Here is a 16,214-nt window from a genome sequence, read left to right as displayed (position 1 = left end):
ATTCCATCATAATCATATGCCACAATTTGTTTAGTCATTCTCCAAATGATGGACATTCCCTTGATTTCCAGTTCTTTGCCACCACCAGGAGAACTACTATAAATATTTTGAAATAAAAGATTCTTTGTCTTTTTTGCTAAATCTCTTTTGGAAATAGACCCAGCAATGGTATGATAGTACTACCAACAGTGTATTAGTGTTCCCACTTTTCCACATCCCCCAACATTTGTCATTTTGCCCTTTTGTCATTTTAGCCAATCTGATGGGTGTAGGATAATACCTCAAAACACTTTTGGTTTGCATTTCCCTAATCAGTAGTGATTTGGAGCATATATGCCTTTGAATTCTTCATCTAAAAATTGTCTTCATATCTTTTGCCTATTTATTAATTGGATAATGACTCTTATTACCATAAATTTGACATAATTCTTTATATATTTTTGATATGACAACTCTATGAGAGACTGGCTTATGAAAATTTTTCCCAATTTTCTATTTTCCTTCTAATCTTGGTTACACATGTTTTTATTTGGATAAAAACTTTTCAATGTAAAGTGTTAACCATCTTTCTCAAAGCAGAGCTCAGGACCACTTCATATAAAATTCCTTCCTGCCCCTCCTCATAGTTGTTTGTATTCCTTCTTCTTATCCCCATCAAAAATATTTTTTATCGTTTTGTACTTATTTTGACCTTACTAGTCTGTGTATGTGTTTAGAAGACTAATAGAAAGGAAATTCTGGACCAGAGCTTTAAGTCCAGTAACATTTTTTTCACAAGAATGCATGACCCCAGTAAATAAGGAGCTGTTTCTAGAATTCTTTTAATAACAAGTCATCTATATTCTAAGCATTGCTTATCTCCACATAAAACAGAGAAAAGCTACAGCAGGGAGACTAGTCTATATCTACAAGTGGGCCATTTTAAAAGTTAGCTTGTTTGTTGTTATAACTTGTCAACTTAGAGTTTTTGTAAATACTTTACTAAGAGCATAGCAGAGCTCTTTAAAGTTTATGAAGCATTATCCTCATAAAACTCCTAAGAATGTGGTCACTAAATATTTTAATCCCCATCTCATAGATGAGGAAACTGATGAGGTTGGGATGTCACAAGGTGAAAAATATTGGTGACTTTACTATTTTTTTCTTCTAGTAAAACAAGTGTAAACAACTTGGTGCCAATTTTGGATTTCAAGCTACTACCACTTTTCCTTGCTTTTTTCTATGGAGAAAAGTTATAGAAATTCCTTAACTCAGCCCTTATATTTGATCCCTAACAAAAGTATACCAGCTTCTTAGCTATTTAGAAGAAATTTACTATGTAGAGAATACAGAAAAAAATACAATGGTAGATGCACGATTGGAATAACAAATGAAAAGGTAAACATTTTATAGTTTACAAAGGTTCTTACATTTTATTCTTAATTTCTTACTAGTTACAGAATATTTACCCACTCGTTTTAGCTCCCTCATACCTAGATTTTTCTTATTCTAGGCCTAGCTCTAGTTCTATGACCATGAAGGTGACTAGCTAGATTGATTCTTCAAAGTCCTCTAGAATTTGTTGTTCTAGCCCTCACTTTGAGACACAGATATCTGGACATCATTTTTTCTCACAGATCCTGCAGCTCAGTCCTCTTGGAATCTATTCCCCCATATCTCCTGTCCATGGCCTAAGAAAGATTATATTTTCTTTTTCCAATCCCTGTATTCCAATTCTCAGAGAAAAATGACTTTTTTTTCTATCTAGACTCTAATGTTACTTTCTCTCAGCTTTTGTTTACAGAACTTTTAATCCTCCAAGGATGAAGACACTCAGATTTTTTTTTTTTTTGGTGGGGGGAATCAGACAAGTTGTTGATTATCTTTTTTCTATTCTGGATCCATCAAATGGCAGTGCTAAGTTGCTTCATATGAAAATGCATGGCCCAAAGCCCAGTGGAAATAAAAAAAAAAGCATCCTCTTGTTACCTTCTGGTTTCACATATATTACATGAGAGAGGGTGACCTTCAGAAGCTAATGGGACATATCGGCCAAAGCTCAGGTCTGTTGTTCCTCTCCTCTATACACACTCATACTTGATTGTTATTCTTTGGCTTCTTGGGCAAGAAATAATTTCTTTTAATTTATCAGGAAAGACAAGGAGACTGGGCTTTAGGATTCTGGCCATTTTGGTTGATGTTGTTATAAAGTATGTCAATTCTATATAAATTAGAGAAATGTTTCTTTGGTCCTTAAGTTAACTGCAGGACACTTTAGAAATATGAACCCAGAGGAAGCTAAGTCAGTAGCTAAGTAGCCTGTCAGGCTTGGGTTCAAATGTGACTTCAGGCACTTCCTTCCTGTATGACCCTGGGCAAGTTACTTAACCCTAACTGCCTAGTCCTTACCCTTCTTCTGCCTTAGAATTGATAAGAACAGAAGGTAAAGGTTTAAAAAAAAGTCTACTACCTAATCTATCTATCTATCTATCTATCTATCTATCTATCTATCTATCTATCTACCTATCTGTCTGTCCATCTGTCCATCTGTCCGTCTGTCCATCTGTCCGTCCGTCCATCCGTCCGTCCGTCTGTCTGTCTGTCTGTCTGTCTGTCTGTCTATCTATTTATCTGCTTCCCTTCCTTGAAAGTAGTAGTAGCTTCCCCTGATGTGGTTAACACTATATTTTCCTTTTAATAACCTTATGAGGTGGGTAGTGCTAGGATTATTAGCTCCATTTTACAGATGAGGAAAGCAAGGGACAGGTGAGATTATTCATCCATAGTCACTCATCTAGTATGCAGCAGACTCAGGATTTGATCCTAAATCTTTTGACTCTAAACCCAGTATTCTTTCCATTATCCCATGCTGACATATAAAGTTGTCTGAATATTAGATGCAGACATTTTTCTCCTGGCACACTGCCAATCTTTTGTGCTCTGTGTAATTTTGGGTTCTAATGTCCTAAGTTGTCAAGCTTTCCAATTTCTCTGGGGCACTAAAGTGCATGCATTTATTTCCTGGAGATTTTAACCTATGATTCGGCTCATTTCCTTATCATTAAGTCTCTCCTGCAATAGTAACGGGTGCCTCCAGCTGAAAACCAAGTCAGACTTCCCCTGAAAACAAAGGGAGGGATTCCCAAAGGTGTCTGTTCTAAAAAAGGCAGTAATGCACCTAATTAGCAATTTTCTTTTAGGAAATGAAGTCTGTGGCAGGGTTAGTGGCCTCCTTTCTGACTTGACAATGAACTATATCTATAGAGAACCAAAGAGAAAACCAGAATAAACTGCTTCTACTTTGTTCTCTGATGCAACTGCCTCCCACTGAATCTTACATGGTCTAAATAATGGCTTTCCTGTATGCAGTACTTTATCACTTAAAGATAGAACTTTCCACCAACAACTTGATTTGTAACTAGCAAATGGCATTCAGTGCTTTGTCCCAGGGTACTGACATCTGGGACAGGACATCTCTATTCCACACCATTAGATTGTCCTTTGTGCCACTATTTTCACATCCTATTCACTCCTATGTTTCACAGAATTATCCTGTGCTCTACCATATCTTCCCTCCTCCAAATGCAAGGTGAAAGAATTCCAAGGGATGTCTCTGGTGAGTAGTATGCCATTTTTTAAAAACAAATAAGGAATTCTGATTCCTTTAGAGTAAGTTGTATGACTATTGAGGCTGGGGCTCATATCCTGATTTTATGAAACCGAGAACAATTGTTCTGTGGAAGAAACCATACTGGACACATTGTTAGTCATTCAAACATTTACTTGTATTAAGCATGCATATGAAAAAGCTACCTTGAACTATATGGAGACATTTATAAAACATACATATAATTTACATGAAATATATTTTTTCTTTTGAAAAAATTTATTTAATTAATTTAGAACATTTTTCTATGGTTATAAGATTCATGTTCTTTCCATCCCCTCCCCTAACCCCCTTCCATAGTCAATGAGCAATTCTGCTGGGTTTTACATGTGTCATTGATTAAGACCTATTTCCATATTATTAATATTTGCACTAGGGTGATAGTTTAGAGTCTACTTTCCCAATCATATCCCTATTGATCCATGTGATCAAGCTTTTGTTTTTCTCATGTGTTTCTATTCTCACAGTTCTTCCTCTGAATGTGGATGGTATTCTTTCTCATAAGTCCCTCAGTGAAATATATATATATATATATATATATATTTTTTAAGAAGGTTTATTCAGTCACCAAATATTTTAAATTATTAGCTTATTTTAAAAACTGCATATTTGAAGTTTGAGAGATTTGGGGCAGAAAATCAGTTTAACAAGAGCCATGTTTTGTTTTGAATTATTTAGGAATCAGTCCTATATGTGGTAACTTCCATCTATGATGCTACAGTTCCTATAGGATAGAAAGGAGGGAGGCAGAGTTCTGGAGCTGTAGTTAGGAAACCTCCCATGGCATTTGATTCTCCACTATTATGTAGGGTAGATATGAAACCAGAGAAAAGCCAACCATTCCGTGCCTCAGTTTCCTCATCTATGAGATGGGGATTAAAATATTTAGTGACCACATTCTTAGGAGTTTTATGAGGATAATGCTTCATAAACTTTAAAGAGCTCTGCTATGCTCTTAGTAAAGTATTTACAAAAACTCTAAGTTGACAAGTTATAACAACAAACAAGCTAACTTTTAAAATGGCCCACTTGTAGATATAGACTAGTCTCCCTGCTGTAGCTTTTCTCTGTTTTATGTGGAGATAAGCAATGCTTAGAATATAGATGACTTGTTATTAAAAGAATTCTAGAAACAGCTCCTTATTTACTGGGGTCATGCATTCTTGTGAAAAAAATGTTACTGGACTTAAAGCTCTGGTCCAGAATTTCCTTTCTATTAGTCTTCTAAACACATACACAGACTAGTAAGGTCAAAATAAGTACAAAACGATAAAAAATATTTTTGATGGGGATAAGAAGAAGGAATACAAACAACTATGAGGAGGGGCAGGAAGGAATTTTATATGAAGTGGTCCTGAGCTCTGCTTTGAGACCCATCAGGAGGCAATTTCAATAGTTCAGTTTTGTAGACTGGAGGTTGCAACAGAAGAATTTTATAGAAGAGGTCATGTAAGAGTGGAATTGAAAGAGAGAAGCACAAGGAGGAAAGAATCAAAGAATCCCAACGTTTTTGAACATAAGAATTGGTGAATACCACAATACCACTGACAGAAAAAATAAAGTCATTGGGAAGGGCAGGTTTAGGGGAAGAAAAGATGATAGAAGATGGGTTCAGTTGGGAAATACAAAATTTGAGGTACCTTTGGAACATCTAGAGAGAGGAATTCTATGGACAGGTAGATATGAGTCTAGAGCTCAGAAGATTGGAGAGGAGTCATCTGTATAAAGGTTGTAGAATGGCATTCTTAAGGAACAGAGTATATAAAAGGACCATAACAGTCAACAAATATTGGAAAAATACCTACAATAGAGTCTAGAACAAATCAAGGAGTTAGAAAATGAGGGTAGAGAAACAGTTAGCAAAGTAGAAAAATAACTAAGAGAGACAATACCTTGTAAGTAGTATAGGAAGGTCCTGCTTCCTCTGGGCTAGCACCCAGGTACTCAAAGCTCCCGAGCTCATTTCAGCAGCATCCTCTGCCTCACAGTATTTATTTCTTTCTGGGGATATTTTTAGGATCAAGAAAGAGCATTTTATTGGCTTGCCAAAATGACTAACACAAAGGGAAAGAAGAAAGGGACATGATACATCTTCCCAGGGACTTTTCACAAGTATGGGGGAAGGAGGTAATATGTGAATCTATAAGAAAGGTGAAATTATAGATATCAAGGGTATGATCCATTCAGTAGGGAATTGTCCACAAATTTTACCATGGCAAGACTGAACAAATCTACAATGTTACTCAGCTTAGCATAGGCATCACCAAGAGAATTGATGAGTGAATTGAACATATTAAGCACTTTAAGAGAAGATATAATTTTCTAATGTATATAAAGATGATCAAAAGGGCTCCTGAGTTCAAATGAAATATCTCCCTACTCTACCCAGAGAAACACAGTTTGTGAAGTACACCAAGCTATTTGGAACCAATCCCTTATGAATTCATGACATATAACTATAAAATGAAAATTTTTGGATTGTGGGGAAAGAATAAAAGAGCCAAAAGAGTATAATATCATTAAAGTCAAAGAGAAAATCTAGTAGGAAATATTTGCTATGTTTATATATTTTAGCAATATTTAGCAATAAAAGGCATTGTATCAGAAACTAGTTGGTGACCCCTGAAATGGCAGTTGTCATGATATGGTGGGGGATTAAGCCTAATTTTTAGGACTTGTGGAGGATATATATATATATATATATATATATATATAGTGAAGAAGAGTCATCAAATTTAGATAACTTTTTCAAGACTAGAAGTGAAAGGATGTAGAGAAATGAGAGTAATTAAATAGACTAGAAGGGTCAAGACTTTAACATGATTGTAGAGGATGTGTTTGTTTTTAGAGCTATGAGATGAAAAACCATCCACTAATTGGAAATTAAATTGCTCAAATTAGATTAAAGCTTTGTTGGGAGAACACTTCTACAAAACTTGTCAAAGTATTTCAGTACCATGGACTCTTATTATGGTGGAGGCGGAGGAATTGGAATTTTTATGTCTGAATTCTTGAATATGTAAATTGGGGCAGCTTGCAGTTGCTGAAGTAAGAAAGAAATAAAGAACAGGCAATTGCTAAAGCAATACAGGAACTTAAGTCATCCAAAAAGTCATTTATGATGAGCTAATTTCATCATTTAAGTGCACATTCCTTGACATGGCTTTAAAGTTGGAACATCTCATGATTACAGAAGCAAAGCAAAGAAATTGCAGTACATTCTCCCTGCATAGTTCAAAAAAGCCAATTTGTAAGGGAGAAAAACTTGAGTTCATGTTCCAACTCTTTAAGTCTAATAATAACAAAAGCCAACATTTATATAGCACTTTAAGATTTGCAAAAATATTTTATTTATGTTGTCTTATTTGATCCTCACCACAAAGCTATTGCCATCCCCATTTTACAGATGAGGAAATTGAAGCTGAGAAAATAAGGGACTTGCCCAGCTTCACATAGCCAGCGAGTGTCTAAGGAAGAATTCAAACTCAGATCTTCCTGACTCCAAATTCATTGCTCTATATCTATCCACTCCACCATCTAGTTGCCAATCTAACAGAAATCAGTTTTCAAAATGGAAATCTTTAAACTAAGCTGTTTCTCTAGCAGGCATATGGAAAGACCCCAGTGGAGAGGGAGAGAATAAAAGCATAAGAGAAAAAGAACTTCTTTTGGAACTAGAAGAAATTGGAGGGAATGGGATCAAGATTGCAGGTAAAGGGATCAGCCTTAACAAAGAGTAGGGATATTTGGGGGGGGGGGGGCACCAGAGGTAGTGATTAAATCTGAGAACTTTTGAGAAATGAAGAAGGGGGCTGAGGGAGTTTACACTGTCTGCCTTCAGGCTGCATAATGGAAGAGGCTAAATTCAGTATTGTGCAGAAAGTAGAAACTAAAATTCTTACTGAATTGAGGCACCCATGGCAGGGGTAGAAAGAAGGCTGAATTTGAAGTCAGACTACTTGAGTTCAAAATCCTTACTGCCACTTACTGCTCATAGGACTTTGAGAAAAACTGGTGTTCCTCATCTTTAAAGTTAGAGATTAGACAAAAGGACCCTTTATTTTCCTTCCAGCTCTAAAATTATGTTACAAATTGAATTGAAATACATCATGGTAAGCTTCCAGGGTACCAATGTTTCAATAAATGTGCACCCTGACTAGTTTTCTCTTAAGGAGATGTATCCCTCTGGTAAACAAGAGATCATTTAATATTTTCAGGAATTACAGTTTAGATTGGAGGATACCAAAAACTTAAATCATAGGACTATCATGAATTATCATTAATCATGAAGGGATCTCAAAGGTTTTATGAATGAGGATGCTGGGACAGAGAGAGAGCAAATGACTTACCCAAGATGACACAGTAAGTAGCTGAGGTGATTCTGACACTAAATCCAGAGCTTTTCCCACTAGTCTTATTGGTCTTCCAGTCATTTTCTGGGTTGACCCAGTGATTAATTCTGGAGCTAAATTACTTTTAGAACCTGCAATGGCGACTTTATGCCAAAGTGATAAAAACTTTGACTCAAAAGTCTCACAATACCTAGTCTGACGAATGATTTAGACCAGATCTGAGAGATTACAAAGCCCTTTCCCCTTAATGTCAATGCTAATGAAAAACAAAGACAGTCTTCTGCTGAGATGCAGAAAAGAAGCACCAGTTCCATTTAACATCACTTATGCATTCATCACTCATCATATAATATATCTGAATTAAGTCAAAAGAGAGGTTCAATATTAGCTGACAACTAAAAGCCTATCCATTGGTTTAACTATGGATGACAATAGCACCAACCAAAAGATGACATTGACGGATGGCACCTCTCTGTTTGTTCACTTGGGGATTTGCTTGCTGCTTGAAGTTGATTAGTGCGCTTATTCATTGAAGGTTAAAAAAATTCATGTTCACTTTAAGTGTTTCAACATAGCTTTTTATAATGGGCTTCAACAAAACATAGAGGAAAATAAGCTTCCACACAACCAGTATGTTGCCCTTGAAGAGAAATACTGCCTTTTATTAGCACTAAATGTTATCAGAGTGAAAAAAAGAACAGTCATAAAGCAATACATTGCAGCTGGGCCTTGTGTCAGCCTTATCATATTTCTTATGTCCTTGTTAGAATCTCATGACAAATAGAAATTCAAATATAGCTAACTGTAATTGAGGGAAATGCAGATATTTAAAGTGCCTAGGAAAAAAATGAGTCACAAATTTCAAGAGATAGACATTTATTATGACTTCTGAAAACAATTTTTGATCAAACTAAAAGCCAAGAAAATAATATGTCCTCTCTCTAAGCTCTGTGCCATTGCCCATCTCTCTTATGAACCCTATCTACCCCATCCCAACAGCCCTGTCATAAATCCTGCTTTTCCTTTAAGGCCCAGCAGAGGTGCCTTTTCTTGAAGCTTGTTCTGAGTCTTGTCCTCTTGAGTGAAAGTGCTCTCCCTCCTCGAATTTATGGAATTAATGACCAGAAGATCTTCGTTTGAAGCCCACACTTTCTCACACAGTAATTTTTATACCTGGCTTCTTTTCCCCATCAGAATTCTAATTATTTGAAGAAAAGACCCAGGTTAGATTTTGGGTGTCTAGCATAACACCTTCTACATGGTAGGCATTTGATAAATGCCCAACATTGAATTAAAGAAAATCAAGCTATACACAAAGTTGCATTCTGAAGAAAGAAGGCAGTGATATCAAAGCAAAAAGAATCATATCAGGGGGCAGTTGGGTAGCTCAGTGGATTGAGAGTCAGGCCTAGAGATGGGAGGTCCTAGGTTTAAATCTGTCCTCAGACACTTCCCAGCTGTGTGACCCTGGGCAAGTCACTTAACCCCCATTGCCTAGCCCTTACCACTCTTCTGCCTTGGAGCCAATACACAGTATTGACTCTAAGATGGAAGGTAAGGGCTTAAAAAAAAAGGAGGGGCAGCTGGGTAGCTCAGTGGATTGAGAGCCAGGCCTAGAGATGGGAGGTCCTAGGTTTAAATCTGGCCTCAGACACTTCCCAGCTGTGTGACCTTGGGCAAGTCACTTGACCCCCATTGCCTAGCCCTTACCCCACTTCTGCCTTGAAGCCAATACACAGTATTGACTGCAAGATGGAAGGTAGGGGTTTAAAAAAGAAGAAGAATTGTTTGATCAAGCAAGGAGACTAGGAGAGAACTATATCAAAAACATAAACAAACAAACAAAAAAATAGAGAGTACCCAGGAGGAAATGGTAACAACAGTTTCAAGGGCTGCAGAAAAATAAATAACGATAAAATTTGAGAGAAGACCATTAAACTTGGCATTTCTGAGATGTCTGGAAAACTTTGAAGAAAGCAATTTCAGTCAAATGTTGATAGGAACAATAGCTGGCATTTTTAAACCCTTACCTTTGGTCTTAGAAATCAGCACTACATATGGCTTCCAAGGCAGAAGAGCAATATAAGTTAGACAAGAGGGGTTAAGTTACTTGCCTGGGGTCACAAAGCTAGGATGTGTCTGAGACCAGATTTGAACCCAAGATTTGCTGTTATTGGGCCTGGTAAGCCACCTAGCTGCCCCCAATAACTAACATTTATACAGCACTTTGAGATTTGTAAAATATTTTTATAAGTATTATCTCACTTAATTCTCATAAACATAAGTTTTATTATTATCCCCAGATGAAAATTAAGGACTCTTAAGGCACTGAAGTTTAATGATTTGCCCAGAATCACACAACTAATAAATTCTTGAGAGAGAATTTGAACTCAAATATTTCTGAATCTAAGTCCAAAGAACTCTATTCACTACATCAACTAGCTAATGATGACAGAAACTACATTGAAAAGGTTTGAGAATTGAGTGAGAGGACTAGTAAAGGAGGCATTAACTGTAGACAGATTTCTCAAGAAGTCTGGCTGCAATGGAGAGGAGAGATGCAGTATAATATCTAGTGGAGATTGTTGGATCAGTGAGGATTTTTTTAAAGATGAGGGAAGTATGAATGTGTTTGTAGACAGCAAGGAAGAAGCCAGTAGGTAGACATTGATATTAATGAGAGTAGAGATGTTTGAAGAGGCAATCTGATAGGGAAAAAATGGATGGAATAGGCTCAAGGATGCATGTATAAGGGGTTGCCTTGACAAAGAAAATGGTCACCTCTAGAAGCAAAGGATGAAATACTAGGAAAAGATATCTAAGTTATGTGAGAAAAAGAGGAGGAAATGAAAATAACCTTAATTTTTTTCAGTGAAATGTGAGACAGGGTTCTCATACTAATAGGATGGAGTGTGGGGTTCTAGGGGAAGTTTGAAAAAGGGATGAAAGATTTGGGATAGCTGCTAAACGGGGTGGGGAGTCATTTTTCTCACAGACTGAGAAGCAGTATGAGCTAAGTTTGAAAGGAAAGTCACAGCCCAGGAGAGTGAGTACCCCTGGCTCTTTGGTGAAACAATTCATCCTACGTTATTCATCATTTCATTGCCTTCTGATGGTTATAAGTTAATTGAATTGCAGACCATTTTCCCAAGCGTTATATAAGGGATGTACATTTCCCTAGTGCCAGATGAAGGTGGAGATAATACAGAATGAATTATTGGACCAGATGGCTATGGTTGCCATTAATATCATGGTCTCAAATGAGCCCAGTATGGCTATGCCCAAGGGAATTGAGGTTGATAGCTCATATCTACTAATTCACTACCTCCTATCCCCACTCCAAGATTCCAGATCTTGCCAGCTTTAATGACCAGAAGATCTTCATTTGAAGCCCACACTAAGAAGTGTCCAGTATTCTCACACAAAGAAAGCATGCCAATATTACTAACCCTGGTCCCTAGCAAAATAAACTTATGACTCTCTTCTCTGTCCATTAATGTATTGCAATCCTCTTCATCCCAAGTTTGTTCACACTTCTGGTACTACAAGTTGTCATTTAGCTGTACAAATATATTCACTGGATCTATTTGTCTGGAAAGCATTGCCTAGGCAGACAATTTTGAAACTATTTATGTCTTTCTTGAAGATCTCTATTGATATTTCTCTCCTGGTCTCTAATGATTACCAATTATTTATTTGTATATATATTATTAGTGACCCCTTTCTATTATATATTATTCCTTCCATGTGAAAAATACAAAGAACAGAAAAATCTAGATGAATTATGGCAAAGTATAAGTAGAATGAGAAAACAATATACATGATGACTACAACAATACAAATAGAAAAGATACTCTAACAACAAAAATGAAGCAGCATTTCTGTTATAATTAAGTCATCATATCATAACCAAAAGAAAAAACTTACCTCCTCTTACTTTGTAGCAATAGAGTAAAATGAGTATTAAATATTTCATTTAAAGTCAAACTTGATAATGTGTAAAATAATTGATAGCTAAAGTAAAAGCAATGCTGGTCTAGCCAAGAGTACTGGTAAAATCTCCATAACTGTCTACTGTGACTTAGGTAGAATTCTATCTAACATAACTGAAAAGAAAAATATAGAAAATAGGTAACAATAGCAATAGTAGTTGGATTTTGCTTTAAAATTTGCAAAGCACTTTGTAAATACCACCTCATTTTATACTCACCTCAGAACAACAGAGAGATAGGTACTATTATTATATCCATTTTATAGATGAGGAACTGAGGCAGTCAGAGTTTGCCCTAAAGAAGTTAAGTACTCTGCCTTGTCCAGAGTTAAACAGCTAGTGCCTGAAGCCCTTTTTGAACTCAGATCTTCCTGACACCAGGTCCAGAGCTCTATTCAACATGCCACTTAGATATATTAAGTGCTAAAAAAAATCCAATTAACTCCACAAATATTTATTAAGCACCATTTAAGAGCAAGTATTGTGCTAGGGAGTAAAGAGTGCCCCACCCCAAAAAAAAAAATCCCTATCCTTAAAGAGTTTTCATTTGGCTAAATATACTACTTCCAGCTATTGGAGACAAACATCTAAATTAATAAAAGTGCAAAAAGCAGATAAAAAAAGCAGGAAATTGGCCATGGCTTTGTATATTGTCAAAAGTATCTGAGAGTTCTTAAGAAAAAGCAAATATGGTGATCTTTTCCAAACAGCAACTTTCCTGTTACAGTTTTATATATCACAGATTGACTAGATAATTATTTTAAAATTAAGAAAACTAGCACAGATATAGTATATACAGGAATAAGAGAAACCCTCCACCAGCCTGTGAGGCCTGGCCTCAGCTCCAAAGCTGAGAAAGACTCCAACCTTGTTTAGAGACATCCCTCTTCCCTTTTCCCTGATACCTCTCCAATCCTAAATGGTTATTAAAATTTCTCTTATTTGAATATCACAGTCAGATAAGTGGACTATCTTTTCAGGGGGCATAGAGGGAGCTGAACCTCAGTTCAGTCAGTCAACTACAAATGGTCCTTATCAAACCCCTGCTGGGTGACCAAAGTCTGGGGAAAGGCTTGTCCCTCAGGAGGGTCCATGTTTACCTGCTCTGGGGCAACTTCGACAGCAATCCAGCAAGAAGACATCCCCGCAGGCTATCATAAGTGGCTCATTTCTTGTACACCCCATTTTGTTCAAAATATAGTCTCTCTGCAGGGGACATCTCTCTCCTTTGCCTCACTGGCAGCCATATTCCCTCTCACCCTTCAACTCCTCTATTCCCTGCTACAAACCTTCCATATCCTCTGTTCTTCATATCCACACATCTTTCCCTATCTATATTACAATGTGAACATGTTTGGTGCTAACTGGACTTCTCTGTGAGCAGGACTAGGGGGCCTAAATTACCATAGAATAGCAAGCTAAGTGAAGTAGCAAGGAAAGGAATCTTTCTCTTCTCTCTTCACCATTTTTCCCTGTTTCCTTAGTATTGAATGAAAATCACTTAATCTATAGCCAGTCTCATAATTTTCCCTCTTTCACAGATTTGAATTCAAATCTTCCTAACTCCAGGACCAGCACTCTATCCACTTAACCACCTAGCTGTCCATAAGAAATAATAAGGTTATATTTAGTAAAATTTTGGGAAAACCTTATAAACTGACACAAAGTGAAGTGAGAAGAACCAGCATAAAAATTTATACAAAGACCAAGATAATGTAAAGTAAAACAATGTTGAATACATTTGAATTCTAATGAGTGCTATACCTAATCTTGACTCCAATGGAAAGATGATACTATAGAGGGTCCTCAACAAAAAATGGTAGATAATAGGTATGGAATGAGGCATGCATGGTCAAACATAATCAATGTATTGCTTGGTTTACTGTAGCAGTACCTTTTCTTAAGAGAAGCATATCTATAGTCATTGGGAAGTGGCAGAAATGGCTTTTTAAGTATCAGAAATTGATTTATTTTTAAATGTTTTAAGTGTTTTATTTTGTTTTGTTTTTTAAAAACCCTTACCTTCCATCTTAGAATCAATACTGTGTGTTGGTTCTAAGGCAGAAGAGTGGTAAGGGCTAGGCAATGGGGATCAAGTGACTTGCCCCAGATCACACAGCTAGTTAGAGTCTGAGGTCATATTTGAACCCAGGACCTCCCATTTCTGGGTCTGGATCTCAATCCACTGAGCTGCCCAACTGCCCCCTGTTTTAAGTGTTTTTAAAAACACTTCTATAACTAGGTGAACTTTTCTCTCTAAATAATTTTTATTTGATAAATAATAATCTCCACAAATTCCAATAATAAACAATCAAAATGAGGATTAAAATCCCAAATAAAACCATAAACTAAAAACTGCTTATATTTTAGCTTTAAAAACAGAAACTTAATTATATCACAAAAAACCCTGTTTACTCTGTGCATTGCTCAGTCTCTTTTTTAATCCATGTAAAAATTTTATTGCTGCCATTCTTTTTAGATAGTTACAGTAATATATATGTGATTTTTCCTTGCATGACATTATTCAACATACAACTTTCCATATTTCTTGATATTCTTTATTTTTATCCTTCTAAAAAATAATTATAATCTGTTTCATTAATATATGACAATTTATTCAGCTATTCTCCAATCATTGTATATACAGGTGGTTTCCTTCTTTTTATCATTTCAAATAAAGACATTGGGAATTGTTTTGTAAAGATAAGTTTTAGTTCCCTTTTTAATAACATACTTAAATATAGTCCTAATAGTGGGATCATTGGGTCAAAGTTTATGATTAATTTTGTAATTCTTATTTCATATAGTAAAATTTCTCTCCAAAATGCTTATGTCATTTTAAAACTCCTCCAGTAATATTCTAGAGTGCCTATTTCCCCATATATCTGACAACTTTGAATTTTATTGTTTTTAACTATCTTTGTTATTCTGATGAGTTAAGGGTGATAACCCTGAAGTGCTTTAATTTGCATTTCTCTGATTATTATTGCATTTGAAATATACAAAATGCTTCATAAACTTGCAAGTTACCCTTGCTGGGGAAATGCTAATCTTCTCTGCACTGTTCCATTTTTTTTTAAGTATAGGTGTCACCATAAGAAGTGCCTGGGTCAATTTCTCAATTAGCTTAATTACCTTATCTTAGAAAGGTCTAAAGATTGTGTTCAGTCTCTAATAAGTCTCTGGAAGGTACAGCTTCCCTGGAGTTTTGTCCTGCTTCTTCCCACAGACAAGAGCATCTGCTGCTGCTCTCTACATGCTCTCCCCAGCCTGAACCAGAGGATGCTTCTTAATATGGTGACAGAGGCTAACCTGCTTTTGCCATGGCTTAATTTATCCTAGCCATACTATGTTGCTCTTGCTTATACCACCTCATGCACATATCTGACTCTTCTGCTACATGTCATATGCCTATGGGTTCTCTCACTGTTTTTCAGCTCAGTTATATTTAATACTGAGGGAATATTTGCTTCTACCAAGGATTAAAGGAACTTGGTGAAACTGGCCTTCTGCCTATGACTTCTTTTAATCTGACCTATTCCTTGGTTGGTGGGTTCTTTTTTTATTGGAACAGTTTTAAATCTCAAAAAAAAAAAAAAAACATGAACATAGAAAGCAAAGACTAACAGAGGTTCTAGGTAAAGACATGCTGCATTTTTTCCAAAGACCTTTTAAAATTTCTTATCTAGGGGCAGCAGGGTAACTCAATAGATTGAGAGCCAGGTCTAGAGATGGGAGGTCCTAGGTTCAAATCTTGCCTCAGACACTTCCTAGTTATGTGACCTTGAGCAAGTTATTTGACCCCCATTGTCTGGCCTTTACCACTCTTCTGCCTTGTGTAGTAAGAAATTTTAGCAGGAGCCAGAAGACAGCAAGAGGTCCTACAAACCAACATTCCACATAGAACTCTCAGAAGCTGGGGAACTGAACTCAGAGGCAGTTGCTGGACAGAGTTGGTGGACTCTTCTGGAAGAGGGAGAGGTTGCTTTTCTCTAGCAGTCAGGAACGCCCAGAGGGTTTCTGTCTGGCAACTCTGGGGTGGACCTGAGAGTCAATGGTTCCCTCTTCTTTGGCTTTCTTGATATTCTGCCTATCCTTGCTGCTGCTGCTGCTGCTGCTGCTGCTATTACAGAGAAGTGAATTTCAACAATGCTGGTGACTTACTACTGGGATTACTGCTTGAATCAAAGAGGACTCCTCTATTGTGAGATTCTTTGGCCTTTGT

The 16,214-nt window shown here is 36.6% G+C and overlaps 1 non-coding gene across 1 annotated transcript; it reads right to left on the bottom strand.

Moving 5' to 3' along the window:
- Window positions 1-14,984: 14,984 nt before the first annotated feature.
- LOC130454163 (U6 spliceosomal RNA) lies at window positions 14,985-15,086 on the bottom strand. Its single transcript, XR_008911838.1, has one exon. It is a non-coding gene; the product is annotated as a U6 spliceosomal RNA (small nuclear RNA).
- Window positions 15,087-16,214: the final 1,128 nt, after the last annotated feature.

The sequence above is a fragment of the Monodelphis domestica genome, chromosome 4 (genome assembly GCF_027887165.1).
Source record: "Monodelphis domestica isolate mMonDom1 chromosome 4, mMonDom1.pri, whole genome shotgun sequence".
In the NCBI taxonomy this organism is placed as follows: domain Eukaryota; kingdom Metazoa; phylum Chordata; class Mammalia; order Didelphimorphia; family Didelphidae; genus Monodelphis; species Monodelphis domestica.
Note: the sequence above shows the minus strand (reverse complement) of the source record. Positions and strands in the feature narration are given on the sequence as shown.